This window comes from Jaculus jaculus, chromosome 6 (assembly GCF_020740685.1).
Source record: "Jaculus jaculus isolate mJacJac1 chromosome 6, mJacJac1.mat.Y.cur, whole genome shotgun sequence".
NCBI lineage: Eukaryota > Metazoa > Chordata > Mammalia > Rodentia > Dipodidae > Jaculus > Jaculus jaculus.
The window spans coordinates 138,185,669-138,203,845 of record NC_059107.1 but is presented as its reverse complement, the minus strand read 5'-3'; the positions used below and the strand labels follow the sequence as shown (position 1 = coordinate 138,203,845).

Genomic DNA, 18,177 nt, shown 5'->3' with positions numbered 1-18,177 from the left:
TGTTAGGCCTGCTGGGGCTAGAGTCAGATCTGCCCCCAGTAACACCTTGGGGCTGGACCCTAGGATCTGCCCATAGTGACACCTCGTCCAGCTAGGTGGCTAGAAATTCAAGTTACAGCTTTATATAAAATATTTATAGAGCCGGGCGTGGTGGCGCATGCCTTTAATCCCAGCACTTGGGAGGCAGAGGTAGGAGGATTGCCATGAGTTCGAGGCCACCCTGAGACTACAGTGTGAATTCCAGGTCAGCCTGGACTAGAGTGAAACCCTACCTTGAAAAACCAAAATAATTTTTTTTTTTTTTTTGTGTGTGTGTCTATTGGAGGACATCTATACATTCACACTACCACAGGTGTTAGGTATCTCCCTACCTGAAGCCTACTAAGGCTTTCACGTGCTGTCCAGGAGAGCTCTGAGATATGCTCCCAGCCAGTTCAAGACTGGGGCGTGACTAGAAAGCTGGAAGGGTAAAGCGGGCTGTGGATGGACTGAAGTTCAATTCCACCCAGAAAAAATGTAGACCATCCAGGGAGGCCAGTGTGGGGCTTTAGAGTCAGAGGAGCGAGAGGGGCTGCTGCACTGGGGTCAATGCCCCCCCCATAGCCTGTGGAGACAATGGGTGAAGGACCTGTCCCACTGCGATGTGGCTTCCATGAGAGAAAGTCTGGAGCAGGGCTGAGTGTGCACAGCTGGATCCCCAGGGGCTGAAGACAGAATTGAAAGAGCTGACTTGGAATATGATCACTTGAGGCGAGGGGCCTGCAAGGCACCTCCAAAATTCCCATGCAGTGGTATGAGGAAAAGCAACCCCCGCCCCAAAACCACCTTGTATCATGTATGGGCCCTATGGTGATTATTGGCTTTAATCGTGTGCAAGGCTCAGTGAACAGTTAGAAGATCAAGTCATAACTCAGCCACCCTGTTCTCTCTCACCTCCACCCTACCTTTGTGACCAGAGTTGTTAGGGTCAGAGCCTGCATGTCCTGTTTCCAGGCTATCATCAGAATAAACATAGCTGGGCTGGAGGGATTGCTTAGTGGTTAAGGCACTTGCCTGTAAGCCAAAGGTTCAATTCCCCAGGACCCATATAAGCCAGCTGCACAAGGTGGCACATGCGCTTGGAGTTCCTTTGCAGTGGCTGGAGGCCCTGGTGTGCCCATTCTCTCTGTCTCCCTCTCAAATAAATAAACAAAAACATTTTAAAAAAGAATAAGCATAGTTAAGATTTAATTTTTTTTATTTGTAAGAAGAGAGATACAGAGTGAGAGAGAGAGAGAGAGAGAGAGAGAGAGAGAAGAAAGAGAGAAAATGGACAGGCTAGGGTTTCTAGCCCCTGCGTATGAATTCCAGATGCATGCACCAGTCACTTTATGCATCTGGCTTTATGTGGGTACTGGGGAATTGAACCCAGGTTGTTAAGCTTTGCAGGCAAGTGCCTTAACCACTGAGCAATCTTTCCAGTCCCAGTTAGGATATTTAAAAGAAGACTTTTGTAACTAATGAACTTCAATTTAAACCTCATTATCTCATTACTAATAAGAATGGAAAAGAGATTGGAAAGCATGAAAGGTGTAGTGAATGTCAAGTTGAATTTAGTTCAAAGTTTTCTAAAGAGGAAGTTTCTCTTTAAGCCTTGGTTGGCATCCGTTCCATGGGTGAATTGATTTGTTATATATTTAGTCAGGTTAATCCTGACCAGGCTGTGGAAAATGTGTCATTTCACAATTGGGTCAAGCAATCCACATAACATGAGGACTAAAAGTGGGCACATGAAAATGTCTGCTTTCCTGCTTTTCTGAATGAGTTTAGGAAATGGAAGAGACCTTGTTGGTTCGCCCCTTAAAGATGATATGTTTATGAAAGTGACTTTCAGACTTGTGATCCTAGAGTTTTCTGTTGTCCCATTCTCTTTGTTGACTTAAAACAAAAAGAAAACCCCCAAACTCGAACTTATAAACTGCTTCTTCTTCTTTTTTTTTTTTTTTTTTTTTTGGTTTTTCGAGGTAGGGTCTCACTCTAGCCCAGGCTGACCTGGAAATTCACTATGTAGTCTCAGGGTGGCCTCGAACTCACGGCGATCCTCCTACCTCTGCCTCCCAAGTGCTGGGATTAAAGGCATGTGCCACCACGCCCGGCTAAACTGCTTTTTTTAATCGATGACATCTCATCAATAGTTTGAGAGCTATCGAGAATATTTTGAAGTAATAAACTTTCCACGTGTGGGCTAGAGAGATGGCTCAGCAGTTAAGTCACTTCACGCACAAGCACAGAGGCCAAAGGGGACCTGAGAAGGCCACCTGAGTTCAGATTTCCAGAACTCACTTAAATAATGTAGCCATGAACATCTGTAACCCCAGTCCTGTGGGGAGTAGAGACCTGTGAATTGCTGGAGCTCATGAACAGCAAATTGTAGACTCTGGCACCAGGAAAAAACAAGTGAGGGAGTAATGGAGGGGGACCTTTGACTTTCTCTCCCACACTGCAGGTGAGTGCATGGGGTGCCACATCAACACATCCATGTGCATATGCCACACTCACTGCACATATCACATCACATATACTATGCAAATGCAAAATGATCGACGTGTGAGGTGATTATTATTATTATTATTATTATTTTTTGAGGCAGGGTTTTGCTCTAGCCCAGGCTGACCTGGAATTCACTATGTATTCCCAGGGTGGCCTTAACTCATGGCAATCCTCCTACCTCTGCCTTCCAAGTGCTAGGATTAATGGCATGTGCCACCACGTCCAGCTTGAGCTGATTTTTAAAAAATATTTTCATTGAGCTGGGCCTGGTGGCACACATCTTTAATCCCAGCACTTGGCAGGCAGAACTAGAAGGACTGCTGAAAGTCTGAGGCCAGCCTGAGACTACATAGTGAACTCCAAGCCAGCCTGGGTTATAGAGAGATCCTACTTTGAAAAACATATGTTTTTGGCTGGAGAGATGACTTAGCAGTTAAGGCACTTGCTTAAAAAACCCAGTGGACGGGGCTGGAGAGATGGCTGGGCAGTTAAGGCGCTTGCCTGTGAAGCCAAAGGACCTTGGTTCGATTCCCCAGGACCCACGTAAGCCAGATGCACAAGGTGGTGCATGCATCTGGAGTTCGTTTGCAGTGGCTAGAAGCCCTGGTGCACCCATCCTCTCTCTGTCCCTCTCTCTGCCTCTTTCCCTCACTCAAATAAATAAATCAAAAATAAAATAAAATAATAAAGAAAGCCAATGGACGCATAATTGATTCCCCAGGACCCAGATGAGCCAGATGCTCAGGGTGGTGCATGTGTCTGAAATTTGTTTTCAGCAGCTAGAGGCCCTGGCCTGCCCATTCTATCTATCTGCCTCTCTTTCAAATAAGTAAATAAAAACAAAATTAAAATTAAAAAAAGAATTTTGAGGCAAGCCCAACAGACTTGCCTTTTTTTTTTCTTCTTTTTTTGAGGTAGGGTCTCACTCTAGCTCAGGCTGACCTGGAATTCACTATGTAGTCTCGGGGGGTGGGGGGAAATTGGTGTGCCAGGGCCTCTATCCATTGCAATTGAACTCCAGACACATGCACCACTTTGTGCACATGTGTGACATTGTATACTTGTGTCACTGTGTATCTGGATTACATGGGACCTGGGAAGTCCAACATGAGTCCTTAGGCTTTGCAGGGCAGTGCCTTAACTGTTAAGCCATCTCTCCAGCCCTTAAAAATATGATTTATTTATTTGCAAGAAGAAAGAGAGAGAGGGAGAGAATGAGTGTGCCAAGACCTCTAACCACTACAAACAAGTTCCAGATGCATGTGCCACTTTGTGCATCTAGCTTTACAAGAGAGCTGTTGAATTGAACTAGGGTGGTTAGACTTCAGGTAAGTGCCTGTAACAGCAGAGCCATCTCTCCAAACTACAAATTTATTTATTTATTTTTGAGTTTAAATGCACTTTATTTTTAGACAACCTACATGACATGTTTTTTTCCCTTAAAAAAAAAATGCCTCCACTCCAAATAAGTCAGTCAAAATAAAAGGTCAAGATGACATCAGTCCCGTTCTTCTAGTCCTGGTGTATGGATGGCAAGCAGCAGCTGGCTGCCATGACAGGCCATAGATCCAAATGACTGCGGATGTGTTAACATTTTTCCATTTCTAAACCATCCTTAAAGAAAATCATGAAAGGAGTTACACCATCCTCATGGTCGTCCAGGAGAGCATCCATGCCATCTGGATTCATATTTTCACCAATAAAAAACTGGTAGTTATTGAAATTAGCAAGAACGTGCTTGATTTGCTCGGAGCCCCTGTCATGAAAGGCTTTACTCTTTCTGGTTTCTGTTCTTCAAGTTTGCCTTTGAGTGATGTCATGTAATCTGTGATGTACTTTTGTCGGCCTCTTTTATGAAGCTGGTTTCTTGAAGGTGATGGTTCATGACAATGTCAACACTGGTGACTACTGTGCTTTCAGTACCTTCGCCCTCCGGGCCTTCAGCAGAGGCATTTCCACCGATGAGCAAGTCATCGATGTCACCCTCTGTCCTACTGACCATCCTGCCCTCCACCTCCAGGCACAGGCCGTCTGCGATCTTATAGATGTCAGAGAACAGCTCCTCGTGGCTGATGAGGTCCCGGTAGATGATCATGATGGCGGCTGGAGGGAGACGGCGCGGCGCTAGCCTAGGAGCTAGGAGTGAGCACGGTGCAGCTGGAGCGGGGCTGGGGGGGGGGGCGGGCGGAAAAGCCAAATTTATTTTTTATAAATAAAATTTATTATAAATAAAATTTATGTTAAAATCAACTCATATTGTTATTTTATGCTTTCAAGTAAGTCAAATGGTACAAACTTAATTTCCTCATGTTTCCCTAGTGTGTAGGTTGAAACAGAGGTGCATCCGTTGTACTATTCCACCTTTTGTTAAATCTATCTTATGGGCTGGAGAGCTGGCTTAGTGGTTAAGGCGCTTGCCTGCAAAGCCTAAGGACCCAGTTTCAATTTCCCAGTACCCATGTAAGCCAGATGCACATGATGATGCATATGTCTGCAGTTTGTGGTGGCTATAGGCCCTGACACCCAGTCACTCTCTATCTGCCTCTTTCTCTCAAATAAATAAACAAATAAATAAATAAATAAAAACCTATCTTACATCTTCAAATTTCTGAACCCTGAGTATTCCATTCAAGACTTGCTCATTAGCATTGGTAATCCTCAAAGGGCAGACTGCAAATGAATATGTCCACTACACTTCCTGGATGATGTAATTGCTTCCTGTGCTCTGATCGCCTCCATCCCTCCCTCCTTAGCCTTTGTCCAATAAGCCATTCAAGGCTGCACATTTCTACTATACTGAGTACTGTTCCAGGAATGTCATCTTTTAGCATTCCTCAGCCAGCCCAGCCTGAAATGCCCGAGCACTTTCATGTTTCATGTTTCCTGATGACGCTGGGTCACGTCCCTCATAGAAGAGAGAGGTTCCTATTCTGTGGGGACTTGAATATAACATGTTCCGTATAGGCTCACCTGTTTGATCCCCAGATGGTGACCCTGTTCTAGAAGGTTATAGAACCTTTAGAAGGTGGGGCCTTGCTGGAGGAAGTATGTTCCTGGGGGTGGGCCTTGGGGTTTTTAGCTCCACTTGCTGTTCTAGCTCTCCCTACTTCCTCCCTGCTGATGTGATGACACATGACCCTGGCTTCTCCTTCCTGTCATACATCCCCACCATGAGGGACTCTACCCTCTGGAACTATAAACCAAAATAAACTCTTTCCTTCCTTAAGTTGTTTCTGGTCAAATATTTGTTCGTAACAACGGGAGAGTAACTAATTCGTGCGTTGTGTGGCACTTGGTCACATGGGCACAGAGGCTGTGCTTGTCCAAGAAGAGTCTTTGTCAACAGCGGCTTCATGATCTGTTTTCAGCTTCTCTTGCCACAGAGCCCAGGCGTGAATCCCGTTGGGAACATCCTCCTCAGTCCCCTTTGCGTCTTCCTATGAATAAGCCCTATTTTCCCCTCTCATTTCATGGAAATAGATGCCTTTTTCTCCCTAGTCATCAGCACATTTGTTGGAATTATTTTGGTTACAAAGAACAGACATCTACCTGAGCCAACTAATGGGCTAAATTAGGAAGTATTTCGAATGTCTGGTGAAACAAAATGGCAGGGTTGCAGCTGGGTGTCAAGGAGAACCTTACAAAGAATATTGAAGAGGTTCAAGGCCACAGCCTCTCTCATGTCCCTGGGCTTTTTCTGATTGACATGGCCCTGTGTGGATGGACTTGGCTGGAGGATGTACTGAGCTGGATCTTTCTGTGTGAGGCCTTAGGATCCATCCCTAGCATCAGAAAACAATCTCAACAACAACAACAACAACAACAACAACAAAACATCTCAGGGGCTGGAAAGATGGCTTAGTGGTTAAGGCACTTGCCTATGAAACCTAAGGACCCAGGTTCAATTCCCTAGTACCCATGTGAGCCAGATGCACAGGTGACACATGTGTCAGGAGTTTATTTCCAGTGGCCAGAAGCCTCTCTCTATCTCAAATAAATAAAAGTTTAAAAGAAAAGTTAAAAAAGAAAAGCCAGGTGTGGTGGCGCACGCCTTTAATCCCAGCACTCAAGAGGCAGAGGTAGGAGGATTGCCATGAGTTCAAGGCCACCCTGAGACTAGATAATGAATTCCAGGTCAGCCTGAGCTAGAGTGAGACCCTACCTTGGAAAACAAAACAAAACAAAACAAAAAGACAAACAAACACAACAACAAAAACCTCAGACTCCGGAGTTTTGAATCACAGTGCCGTAGTCCACTTGCTGTATCACCCAGGCTACCCTTTCAAGGTTTCTGTTTTCTCATCTGTGAAATGGCAATGATTCCAGTGATTATGTTGTAAGAGAGGTGTGTGGGGGGGAAAAATCAAATAAATAACTTAAAAAAAACCTAATAAATAAATTTTAAAAATCTAATAAATAAATTTAAAAAAATAAATAAATAAATTTTTAAAAAAGAGAGGTGTGGGGGTTCAACAATATCTGGCACAGGTGACTGCATAGTAAGTGTTCTAATTATTGGGTATCAGTTATGTTCCAGGCTTACAGCTGTAAATAAGATAGGCTAGGTCGCTGCTTTTATGGAATTTACATTGTCTTTTGAAGGAAAAAAAGCTAAACCATAGCCAAATGTCAAAAAAAAAAAAAAATACCCAAAACAAAAACAGTAGCAACAACAACAAAAAACCAAAAACCAGAGCCGGGCTTGGTGGCGCACACCTTTAATCCCAGCACTCGGGAGGCAGAGGTACAAGGATCACCATGAGTTCGAGGCTACCCTGAGACTACGTAGTGAAATTCAGGTCAGCCTGAGCTAGAGTGAGACCCTACCTCGAAAAACCAAAAATAAGTAAATAAATAAAAATTAAAAACCAGCAAATGAATGTTAAAAAGAGCAGAAAGAGGGCAATATGCTGGGCAGACCTGTGGGAGGTGAGGTGATCAGGGAAAGCTTCTTGGGGGAAATAACGTTTATGCTGGAACCTGAATGACAAGTACGGCGACTACCCAGAAGACATCGGGCGGGACAAGTGTTCTATGTAAAAGGTCAATGCATGCAATGACCTGAGACAGAAACATTTGGTGTGTCCAAGGAAAAGAATGAGCCCATATTTAATTCAGGCCCATACTCTTTCTATGTCAAGGTCTTTGTGACACAAACCACACGATAAAACCACAGGCAAATAAGAAGCTTGAATATTTAAAAAAATTATTTATTTATTAGAGATAAAAGAGAGAGAGAGAGAGAAAAAAAAAAAAAACATGAGGCAGACAGAGACAGAGTGAGTACGGGCATGCCAGGGCCTCCAGCCACTGCAAATGAGCTCCAGATGCATGTACCACATTGTGCATTCGGCTTCACATAGGAACTGGGGAATTGAACCTGGGCCTTCAGTGTTTGCAAGCAAGTGCCTTAACCACTGACCCATCTCTCCAGGTCAGCTTGAACATATCTGAGGCAGATACTGTCTAGTGGCCCATCCAGGCTCATGTGTGTGAGCGCTAGGTCCCCATCAGGTGATGTTCTGGAAGGTTGCAGAACCTGGAGGAAGTGTGGCGAAGGGGTTATAGTCCCCCCCCCCCACTTCCGACCCCATCACTCTGCTTCCTGGTCAGCCCCATGGAATAAGCAGTTGTCATGTGCTTCCACTGCCATGGAGCCTCTTGCCACACCTTCCCTGCCTCCAGGAACTATACTGAGCCAAAATAGACCTCTCCCCCCAGCACTCGGGGGGCAGGGGTAGGAGGATCGCTGTGAGTTCGAGGCCACCCTGAGACTCCATAGTGAATTCCTGGGTCAGCCTGAGCCACAGTGAGACCCTACCTTGAAAAACCAAAACAAACAAACAAACTAAAATAACATAGAAATTAAAACTCCAAAGAGGGGGGCTGGAGGGATGGCTTAGCAGTTAAGGAGTTTGTCTGCAAAGCCAAAGGACCCAGGTTCGATTCCCCAGGTCCCACTTAAGCCAGATGCACAAGAGGGTGCATGCATCTGGAGTTCATTTGCAGTGGCTGGAGGCCCTGGCACACCCATTCTCTCTCTCCCTCCCTCTCTTTCTCTCTGTCAAATAAATAAATAAAATATTTTTTAAAAACTCCAAAGAGTACAAAGCAGATTTATTCTTTTGTGTGTGTTATGTGCATGTGAGTGTATATGAGGAGTGTATATGCGTGTGTGTGTGCACACGCATGTGTGTATGTGTGTGTGGTATGTGCACGTTTGTATGCAGATGTGCTTGCTCATCCCATGCAGGAGTGTATGGAGTCAGAGGAATAGATTGAGAGTTCTTCCGTTTTATGTCCTTTAGACAGGGCCTCTCACGGAACCTGGACTCACTGATTTTGGTTACACTGGCTGACCAGAGAGCCCTGGTGATCCTCCTGTCTCTTCCCCTTCAGTACTGGGGTCACAGGCATGTGCAGCCGTGAGTGCTGAGGATTGGACCCAGGTCTTCCTGCTTGTACAGGAAGTACTGTTACCCACTGAGCCGTCTCCCCATCACCAGATTCTCAGATTTCTATTAAGCAATTCATCTTGGTATAATATCAATGTGAAATTCTTATAATTTCCAATCCAGTGACCTGACAAATGCTTCTCAAATATCATATTCATAGCACTAAGCTCAGTGATACATGAACATTAAAGAATAATTAAGTTTTTTTTTCACAGTTCCAGTTCAAAAAGACATGGCTAAAGAACATATTACGTAGGAGACAGAACTCAAGTTGAAACAGTGTATAAAAGAACCTTTTTATTTTCCAAATTTTCCAAGCCACAAATATGGAGTTGTCATTATGTCTTCCCTACACCCATGATGCTGCCTCTTAGTCTCACCCACGGCTCACTTCTCTTGTCTCCGCTGAGTACATAAGCTCCGGCCACCATAATTCTGCATCTCTTGACCTGGTCATCTATGCTACCAGAGTTTTCAATCACCCGTGTGATTGATCTAAAATAAAGTCATGGGGCTGAGAAAATGGACCAGCAGGTAAGAGTGGTTGCCATGGAAGCAATGAGGGCCTGAGAGTCTCTGAGACAGCCTGAATTTGATCCCCAGCACCCATGTAAAAACCTGGGTATGGGGGCTGGAGAGACGGCTTAGGGGTTAAGGCATTTTTCTGTAAAGCCAAATAACCCCAGTTCAATTCCCCAGGACCCACGTAAGCTCAAGGGGGCGCATGCATCTGGAGTTCATTTGCAGTGGCTGGAGGCTCTGGTGTGCCCCTTCTCTCTCTCAAATAAATCAATAAAATATATTTTTAAAAAAGTGGGTATGGTCACACACATCTGTAACCTCAGTCCTGTGGGGGACAGAGATAGAAGAATTGCTGGGTTCACTGGTCAGCTAGTCTGGCCAAAACCAGCAGCTTCAAGTTCAGTTTCTTTTTTCATATGGTTTATTTACTTATTTAATTTTTTTTTTCACTTGGCATACAGAAATCTCAGTATCAGTCTTTCTGGCATTTCCAAATACATGTGTTTTTGTTGGTTCCCTCCCCCTCCCTCAAGTGCCCCTCTCTCAAGTTCTTCTCCCCAAAGGATCTTCCCTCTAAGTTACATGTCACATGTGTCCTTTTGCTCTTCCCTCCCCCATTCAAGGTCAGTGTTGAAGAAACAACACAATGAATGATAAGAGAGGACACCTGTTTCCTCCTCTGACCTCTGTACTCATGATGCACACACCTCCCACAAAACACCTGCTGTTGCTGTGGGTGCTGCTGGTATGAACACACCCCCACACCCACCCATTCACCCCCACACACAGTAAAAGGGGCTAGGAATGTAGCTTAGTTGCTAGAATGCTTGCCTCACATTCATGAAGTCTTTCTTGTTTTTTTTTTTTTAAGTTTTCATTTTACTTATTTATTTAATTTTTTTTTTTTTTTTGTATTTTTGAGGTAGGGTCTCATTCTAGCCCAGGCTGACCTAAAATTCACTATGTAGTCTTAGGGTGGCCTTGAACTCATGGTGATCCTCCTACCTCTGCCCCCCAAGTGATGGGATTAAAGGCATATGCTACTATGCCTGGCTTAAGGTTTTTCTTTTTATTTATTTATTAGAGATAGAGACAGAGAGGGAGAGAAAAAGAGAAAGAATAGGTGCACCAGGGCCTCCAGCCACTGTAAACAAACTCCAGACTCATGTGTCACCATGTGCATCTGGCTTACGTGGGACCTGGAGAATCGAACCTGGGTCCTTAGGCTTCGCAGGCAAGCACCTTAACAGCTAAGCCATCTCTCCAGCCCTGTATAAAGTCTTGAGTTCAATCACCATGATCATATATAAACAGGTATGGTGAACATGCTTGTAATCCCAGTTCTCTGGAGATAGAGGCAGGAGAACCAGAAGTTCACAGTCATCTTTGGCTAAGTGAGTCTGTGGTCAGTCTGGGGCACAGGAGAGCCTGTCTCAAAACCAAACGAAGCACACTGCTCACATAGGAGGTTTCAGCATCGTGGTTAGCTGGCCATGCTGTTTCTAGGATGGTGGTGGGGCAGAGCATCATGGTAGAAGGGCACAGAGCAACAGAGCTGATCACCTCATGGTGGTCAGGAAACAGAGCAGAGGAGGGCCAAGTCATACCTTTCAGAGCCATGCCCCAGTGACTCTCTTCCACCATTCAGGTCCCGTTTTCCACAGTTCCCACCACCTCCAGTCATGCGATCAAATTATGGATCCAGGGCTGGAGAGATGGCTTATTGGTTAAGTGCTTGCCTATGAAGCCTAAGGACCCTGGTTTGAGGCTTGATTCCCCAGGACCCACGTTAGCCAGATGCACAAGGGGGCGCACGCGTCTGGAGTTCGCTTGCAGTGACTGGAGGTCCTGGGTGCCATTCTCTCTCTCTCTCTCTCTCTGTCGTTCTCAAATAAATAATTTAAAAAATTATGGATCCATCAACAGACTAATCCACTGCCTAGGTGAGGGCTCTCAAGAGGCGAGCACTGCTCAATGATTGGGTCCATCAGCTTGAGACCAAACCTTCAATACATGAGGGGGCACTGCATCTCCAAACCATAGTATTCTTCTCCTGGCCCAAAGGCCCATGGCCATTTCATAATGCAAAATGCATTTAGTCCATCTCCAATATGGCCCAAGGTCTTTTTTTTTTTAAATTTCTTATTTATTTATTTGAGAGCGACAGACACAGAGAGAAAGACAGATAGAGGGAGAGAGAGGGAATGGGCGCGCCAGGGCCTCCAGCCTCTGCAAATGAACTCCAGATGCGTGCGCCCCCTTGTGCATCTGGCTAACGTGGGACCTGGGGAACCGAGCCTCGAACCGGAGTCCTTAGGCTTCACAGGCAAGCGCTTAACCGCTAAGCCATCTCTCCAGCCCTGGCCCAAGGTCTTAATAGTTCAAAAGAAAAAAAAAAGTCTGGGCCTGGGGAGATGGCCCAGTGGGTCATCTACAACCCCAGTGTTCATATGGTGAGATGTGGGTGGGGGGGGCGGGGCAGACATAGGAGAATCCACAGAAATCTGCAAGATAGCTAGAGACCCTGCCTCAAGCCAGGTGGAAGGTGAGGACTGGCACCCAAGGTTGTCCTAAGAGGTATTCTGGCCTGGTGATAGTTTCACAAATAATAATGCTAGAGAGAAGCCTTCAATCATCTTTTATTGCACCCGGATCCTGGCAGGACAAGATGCTGAGATCTCATATGTCCTTGTTTCTAGCACTTGGAATAAACGTTCAGTAGTCACCCCAGGGTTCTGGAAGCATCACTTTGACTGTGGGAGTTGCTGTAGCAGCCAGAGGGCTGGATGGCACCTACCACCTGAATCAGCACGGTCTTGCTCTAACAGGCCTTGTTTAATTAAGGGACAAAGAAACTTCAGCACTGAGAGGCTGAGTACTGTTGTTCCTCAGCATCTCTGGGGGACTAGCTTCAAGATTTCCCCATGGAAACCAAAATCCAAATCCGCAGGAGCCTAAGAGCCTGTCATGTAAAGTGGTGCAGAATTTGCATAAATCTATGAGATCCTCTTGTATAATTTATTAACTTATATTTGTAGTACTGCGGGCAGAACCCAGGCCCTTGTGAATGCTAGGCAAGCCTGTTGCCACTGAGCTACACCCCCCCTCCAGTCCTTGATATTTTTTATTTTATTTAAAAATATTTTTTTATTTATTTAGAGAGAGAGAATGGGCACAGCAGGGCCTCCAGCCACTGCAAACAAACTGCAGACACATGCATACTTGGTATTTTTTAGGTAGGGTCTGACTATGTAGCCCAGGCTGGCCTTAAACTTTTGATCCTTCTGTCTTTACCACCAGAGTTCTGGGACCACAGGTGTGTGCCATTACGCCCAGCCTATCAGAAACTCGAAACTAGATTACTTGTAAGAGTGGTCAGTATACTAAAAATGCTATATAACTAGTTATTACAGTGCATTGCTTAGGGAATAATATTTAAAAGTTATTATGTGTTTAGTATAAATATACTTTTTTGGTATTTCTGATCTGCAGCTGGTTGGACTCACCGTTGGTCTAATCTGATGCTGAGGGCCAACTGGCCTCAAAGTGGTCTGAAGGTCTCTAATGTATGTGCAGAGGGTCTGACTACAACTCCCTCCTATCCCAGTAATTGTTTACGAGCCACTGAAGGTGGTTCATCGGGGCTCTGCAGCTTCCTTCTCAGGGTTTGCAATCAGAAGGGCCTCCTCATGCCCGCATGTGTTTGCCAATGCCACCCCTGAAGTGACAAGGGAGGACGAACGCCAAGAGCATTGCAGTTGGCCTTTTGAACTCATTTAGAGGGGGCATCAGGGTGAATGGATTTGTGTCTTTTCTACTTGAGCAATGAGGCTTTCATCACTTGCTGGCTGGTTGAGAGCCTTCAGAATAATGTCCCCAGACACATTTCCATCAGCGGCTCACTGGGGGCTGGGACACACAGGGAGACGGGCACGTGCCTTTGCCATGAGCCTCTCCTGCCAAATGAAGCCGAGCAGAGATACAAAACGCAAAAGCCAGCCGGCCAGGAAAGATCTGCCTAGGACCATCCTAAGCAGCCCAAGATGGGGAAGAGCACAGACTGGAGCCTTCTGAGAGCCTAGGGTTTTTTGTTTGTTTGTTTTTAAATATTTTTATTTTTGTTTATTTATTTGAGAGAGGGAAACAGGCAGAGGCTTATGTGGGTCCTGGGGAATCCAACTGGGGTCCTTTGGCTTCACAGGCAAGTGCCTTAACAGCTAAGCTATCTTTCTAGCCCTGTTTGTTTTTTGAGGTAGGGTCTCACCTTGGTCCAGGCTGATTTGGAATTAACTATGTAGTCTCAGGGTGGCCTTGAACTCATGGTGATCCTCCTACCTCTGCCTCCCAAGTGTTGGGATTAAAGGCCACCACACCTGGCCTGAGTGCCTAGTTTTATGACAGGGAGGCTGAAGCATCAAGTAGAATAGCATTCTGTTCAGCTAACACAAGAACATCTAGAACTTCCTTCCTTCCTTCCTTCCTTCCTTCCTTCCTTCCTTCCTTCCTTCCTTCCTTCCTTCCCTTCCCTTCCCTTCCCTTCCCTTCCCTTCCCTTCCCTTCCCTTCCTTCCTTCTTTCTTTTTTTGAATATTTATTTGAGAGACAGAAAGAGGCAGATATGAAGAGACAGAGGGAATGGGCACACCAGGGCCTCCAGCCACTGCAAAAGAACTCCAAATGCGTATGCCACCTTGCATATCAGGCTTATGTGTGTACTGGGGAATCGAACCTGAGTCCTGAGGCTTTGCAGGCAAGCGCCTTAACTGATAAGCTATTTCTCCAGCCCTAGAATGTTCTTTCTACTTGCTCATTCATGCAACACTTATTTCTGCTCCCAATCATGTCTTCATGCCTTCTCTGTATACTTGTCATGAACCTACTGCGTGCATGCATTCTAGGCGTGGAGGGGACAACAGTCAATAAAACAAAGTCTCTCTCCACGTAGGCCTGTTTGGATGGAGACAGTAAATGGATGAATGGATTGATCACATCAGGTACTGATAAATGATAAATGCTATGAAGAAATAATGCCTTACTGGCTTGGGGGAGAGAGTGCCCAGCTGAGCATGGCGTGTAGAAGGGCATGCCAGGTCCTCCAGCCACCACAAATGAACTCCAGATGCATGTATCTGGCTTACGGGGGTACTGGGGAATTGAATCTGGGTCCTTAGCCTTCACAGACAAGAGCCTTAACCAGTAAGCCTTCTCTCCAGCTTTTCTTTCTTTCTTTCTTTCTTTCTTTTTGTTGTTCATTTTTATTTATTTATTTGAGAGTGACAGACAGAGAGAGAAAGGGCACGCCAGGGCCTCCAGCCACTGCAAACGAACTCCAGATGTGTGCGCCCCTTGTGTATCTGGCTAACGTGGGTCCTGGGGAATCGAGCCTCAAACCAGGGTACTTAGGCTTCACAGGCAAGCGCTTAACCACTAAGCCATCTCTCCAGCCCTTCTTTCTTAATTTTATTAATTTACTTGTGAGGAGAGAGAGAGAGAAAATGAATGGGTTCCAGGATCTCTTGCTGTGGTAACTGAACTTTAGATGCGTACGCCACTTTGTGCATCTGGCTTATGGAGGAACTGGGGAACCAAACCTGGGGCCAGCAGCTTTTACAAGCAAATGCCTTTAATCACTGAGCCATCTCCCTAGCCCCCCCCACCCCATTCCTCACCCCGAGGTGTTTCTTACATTCCTAATTCGAGAGACAGGGTGGGGAGTTGTGGGTCTGAGTTCAGGAGTTCAGGGGAGAGATCTGGGCCAAAGACACAAGTTTGAGACTCATTAGCATGTAAGTGGCTTGGAGGGGCTGAACTGTCGAGAGAGCATGTATGACTAGAGCCAGCGAGCCAAGGACGGGGTCCTGGGGCCAATGCTAGTGGGGGCTCGCTTCTGAGACTGGAATTTGCATCTTGGTCTTGCTGCATACTGGATGTACAACTGTGGGCAGGCCCCTGAACCTGTCTGAGCCGCAGCTCCCTCATGTCCAAGGTTCTCATAGCTTTGTTTTGAATAATATGTGCAGAGAGGGTACTGTTGTACTTGGTGAATGAAAGGTAATGATGATCGCACATACTGCGTGTCAGATGCAATTTCACACATCTTTTTTTTTTTTTTTTTTGGTTTTTCAAGGTAGGGTCTCACTCTGGCCCAGGCTGACCTGGAATTCACTTTGGAGTCTCAGGATGGCCTCGAACTCATGGCGATCCTCCTACCTCTGCCTCCCGAGTGCTGGGATTAAAGGACACACATCTTTTATCTATTTACTTACTCATCCCCATGAAGGACGCATTGCCATTCATTGCACTTGATAGATAAGGCAAGGTAATTCGGCCAGCTTGGATACCTCAAGTAGTCTGGCTGAAGGAATTATTCGTTGAACCACTATGCTACACAGTTGCTTCAGAATGCTTAAAAAAGTATTTTTTCCCCTCTCTCCTTCTCCTTATTATTGAATTCTATGGCTTAAGTTTGTAATTCAGTTTAATAACTTTTCCTTGTTATTAAACCACATTCATTATTTGACTCTGGGGAAACTTCCTCTCTTTCTTTCTTTTGTTTTTACAACTTTCATTCTCTTTAGACTGCAATAAGCAGTTTATGCGGTTGCGAGAAGGAAAAAGTGAAAGTTGCTGAAATACCAAAAACAAAAAAAAAGACACACTGCCAGCCTTCTGTCAGGGAAGCCGGGTCATGTAGTTAGGCATACTAGTCACACTGCAGGCTTGACTTTCGTCTAGACTGGCAGGAACTGACAGAAAGGAAAAATTATGGTTTTGGAAAGCCATGGAAATTGGATCAGAATGAGCAATTTGTGGGAGAGATAGAAGGCCCTTTGCCCTCTGCATGTATATGTGTGTGAATGAGTGCATTTAACATGTGTGTGTGGAAGGAGGTATGTGTGGGAGAGATAGAGGTCCCTTCATCCTCTGCACAACATGCGTGTGAATGGGTGTGCTTAACATGTGTGTGTGTGTGTGTGTGTGTGTGTGGATGTGCATGCATATGAGCATTTGGAATAAATCAAACAGTCCTGTGGGTGCTTGGCACAAAAGGATGAGCTGGGATTAATTTTCTGGTGTATGCATCATTAACTCATTGACTGGTGGCACTGAGAAGGGAATGCAAACTCCAAGGAGAAAATAAAATCACGTTTTTCATGAAATACGGCTGCCATATTTAGCTACTTATGACACAGGACACCCAATAAAATCCACATTTCAGATAAACTATACTTTTTTTTTTAGTATACACATGTTGCATGCAACATTTGGAATATCCTTCCCCAATTAAAATATATATCTGCAATTCAAATGGAACTGGCCAGACTGAGTTTGGTCTGGCAAACACACCAGGAAAGAGAATGTATTCATTACCTGCTGGTTTTAATTATCTTGAAAATGCACAAAGCACATTTGGACTAAAAAAGACCTTGCATTGTGGCGAGGGGAACATGGCTTTTTTTTTTTTTTTTCTCTCTGTTAGGAAGCTCCTCAGTCATAAGGCTCATGGTGAAATAGGGAAAGAGTCATGAGGAACATTCGTTTTCCTGGGGGAGACCCTGTGCACCTCCATTCATATCATGAGGAACATTCGTTTTCTGGGGGAGACCCTGTGCACCTCCATTCATATCATGAGGAACATTCGTTTTCTGGGGGAGACCCTGTGCACCTCCATTCATATCATGAGGAACATTCGTTTTCTGGGGGAGACCCTGTGCACCTCCATTCATATCATGAGGAACATTCGTTTTCTGGGGGAGACCCTGTCCACCTCCATTCATATCATGAGGAACATTCGTTTTCTGGGGGAGACCCTGTCCACCTCCATTCATATCATGAGGAACATTCATTTTCTGGGGGAGACCCTGTCCACCTCCATTCATATCATGAGGAACATTCGTTTTCTGGGGGAGACCCTGTCCACCTCCATTCATATCATGAGGAACATTCGTTTTCTGGGGGAGACCCTGTCTACCTCCATTCATATCATGAGGAACATTCATTTTCTGGGGGAGACCCTGTGCACCTCCATTCATATCATGAGGAACATTCGTTTTCTGGGGGAGACCCTGTCCACCTCCATTCATATCATGAGGAACATTCGTTTTCTGGGGGAGACCCTGTCCACCTCCATTCATATCATGAGGAACATTCGTTTTCTGGGGGAGACCCTGTCTACCTCCATTCATATCATGAGGAACATTCATTTTCTGGGGGAGACCCTGTGCACCTCCATTCATATCATGAGGAACATTCGTTTTCTGGGGGAGACCCTGTCCACCTCCATTCATATCATGAGGAACATTCATTTTCTGGGGGAGACCCTGTCCACCTCCATTCATATCATGAGGAACATTCGTTTTCTGGGGGAGACCCTGTCCACCTCCATTCATATCATGAGGAACATTCGTTTTCTGGGGGAGACCCTGTCTACCTCCATTCATATCATGAGGAACATTCTGTCTTCTTCCTGGGGGAGACTCCGTGCACCTCCGTTCATATCATGAGGAGCATTCTGTCTTCCTCCTGGGGGAGACCCTGTGCACCTCTCTTAATATCCTCATGTACAATACCTCCGGCCACTTTAGAGGAGAATATATTCTGCTTTAATAAAAAGATACGAACTTTTCAAAATCTTGCTATGATATGCCTTAGTAGCCAGCAGGTATCCAATA

At 45.3% G+C, this 18,177-nt stretch overlaps 1 pseudogene; it reads right to left on the bottom strand.

Moving 5' to 3' along the window:
* Positions 1–4,073: 4,073 nt before the first annotated feature.
* On the bottom strand, positions 4,074–4,642 carry LOC123461446 (annotated as a pseudogene).
* Between the last annotated feature and the right edge of the window lie 13,535 nt (positions 4,643–18,177).